The sequence below is a fragment of the Oncorhynchus clarkii genome, chromosome 15, assembly GCF_045791955.1.
Source record: "Oncorhynchus clarkii lewisi isolate Uvic-CL-2024 chromosome 15, UVic_Ocla_1.0, whole genome shotgun sequence".
Taxonomy (NCBI): Eukaryota; Metazoa; Chordata; class Actinopteri; order Salmoniformes; family Salmonidae; genus Oncorhynchus; species Oncorhynchus clarkii.
This window is the reverse complement of record NC_092161.1, coordinates 19,145,430-19,147,776: the sequence shown is the minus strand read 5'-3', so window position 1 is coordinate 19,147,776 and position 2,347 is coordinate 19,145,430. Positions and strand designations below refer to the sequence as shown.

Below are 2,347 nucleotides of genomic sequence, written 5' to 3'. Positions count from 1 at the left end.
CACACACTGTTGCTGGTATTTTGGCCCATTCCTCCATGCAGATCTCCTCTAGAGCAGGCTGTTGCTGGGCAACACGGACTTTCAACTCCCTCCAAAGATTTTCTATGGGGTTGAGATCTGGAGACTGGCTAGGCCACTCCAGGACCTTGAAATGCTTCTTACGAAGCCACTCCTTCGTTGCCCGGGCGGTGTGTTTGGGATCATTGTCATGCTGAAAGACCCAGCCACGTTTCATCTTCAATGCCCTTGCTGATGGTAGGCTTTGTTACTTTGGTCCCAGCTCTCTGCAGGTCATTCACTAGGTCCCCCCGTGTGGTTCTGGGATTTTTGCTCACCGTTCTTGTGATCATTTTGACCCCACGGGGTGAGATCTTGCGTGGAGCCCTAGATCGAGGGAGATTATCAGTGGTCTTGTATGTCTTCCATTTCCTAATAATTGCTCCCACAGTTGATTTCTTCAAACCAAGCTGCTTACCTATTGCAGATTCAGTCTTCCCAGCCTGGTGCAGGTCTACAATTTTGTTTCTGGTGTCCTTTGACAGCTCTTTGGTCTTGGCCATAGTGGAGTTTGGAGTGTGACTATTTGAGGTTGTGGACAGGTGTCTTTTATACTGATAACGTTTTCAAACAGGTGCCATTAATACAGGTAACGAGTGGAGTTCAGAGGAGCCTCTTAAAAAAGAAGTTACAGGTCTGTGAGAGCCAGAAATCTTGCTTGTTTGTAGGTGACCAAATACTTATTTTCCACCATAATTTGCAAATACATTCATTAAAAATCCTACAATGTGATTTTCTGGATTTTTTTCAAATTTTGTCTGTCATAGTTGAAGTGTACCTATGATGAAAATTACAGGCCTCTCTCATCTTTTTAAGTGGGAGAACATGCACAATTGGTGGCTGACTAAATACTTTTTTTGCCCCACTGTATGTAGATGATCAGGGCTTTATTCAGGAATGTTTGTAGTAGGTTAACTGCCTTGTTCAGGGGCAGAACGACAGATTTTGACCTCGTCACCTCGGGGATTCAATCTTGCAACCTTTCGGTTACTAGGCCAACAGCCTTGAGAGAAGGTACTGAGGTGAAGGAGCTGGTCAAATCCCGGGGGAAGGCTGAAGTGAGTCGGGATGAAGGACTGTTGAAGCAACTGGACTAGGAGATGTCTGAGCTGAGGAGGAGAGACGCCAAGCTGGAGCAGCTCTCAAACACAGAAGACAACATCCAATTCCTCCAGGTGACATCAAGGGTTCTCTGTCCACAGCATCAGTTGTTACTGCTGAAAATGAAATGTTTGTATTTCTCATCTTTTCTCTGTTTTTCTGATTTGTCTTTGTAGAGTTTCCAGTCTTTCTATGTCCCTCTGTTACCCAGCATCACTGTCAACCAACACGTCTTCTTTAAGGATGTAAAAAATCAGTCTCTGAGCTGAAAAGTCAAGTTAAAAAGATCTGCTCTGGGAGTATTGCCAAGATCTCTGTAAAAAGTTGGTAACTTATCTGGTCATTGATATTACTAAACCAATTACCTAAACATCTTTCAACTATTGAGCCTATTGAATTACTGTAATGTTTATGTCATGATCAGTATTGAACTGTGATATTTCATTTCCTATGTTTCCATAGTTACAAAAGTCCACATTGTTCGATCTTCTGAGCCCCGTTGTCTTCCGTCATTTGGCACAACTCAGTCTGGATTGTCAGTTGGTGGATTAGCATCACATTGGAATGACACCACCTGTCAGTAGACGAGGCCTGAACCCAAGACCAGAGAGCAGATTCCTGTCAGCTCACATTGGATCCCAACACGGCATTTAACTGTCTGTGTCTGTCTGAGGGGAACAGAAAGGTGACACGGCGTTATAAGGACCAGCTTTATCCTGCCCATTCAGACAGATTTACCACACGCCCCCAGGTGTTGTGTAGAGAGGGTCAGTCTGGAGCCTGCTACTGGGAGGTGGAGTGGAGCAGAGGGGTTTGTATAGCTGTCTCATATAAAGGGATCAGCAGGAGAGGAAATTATGAGTGGTTTGGAGGCAGTAATCAGGCCTGGTGTTTGGAATGTGGTGCCTCTCTCGGCACTTTCTACCACAATGGTATAATGACTGCCATCTGTGTGTCCCTTTCCACCAGAGTAGGAGTGTACCTGGACCACAGGGCAGGAACTCTGTCTTTCTACAGTGTCTCTGACACAATGACCCTCCTCCACAGAGTCCAGACCCCATTCACTGAACCCCTCTATCCTGGGTTCTTTGTTGATAGATCTGTGAAAATAATGACATCAACACAGTGATAAAGGCCAGGATCCAATCTGAGCACTCTAGTCAACAATGCAGCTTCTGGGTCAATCATT

The 2,347-nt window shown here is 45.1% G+C and overlaps 1 pseudogene; it reads left to right on the top strand.

Moving 5' to 3' along the window:
• The first annotated feature begins 1,157 nt into the window (after positions 1–1,157).
• LOC139366810 (stonustoxin subunit beta-like) lies at positions 1,158–2,287 on the top strand (annotated as a pseudogene).
• The last annotated feature ends 60 nt before the right edge of the window (positions 2,288–2,347 follow it).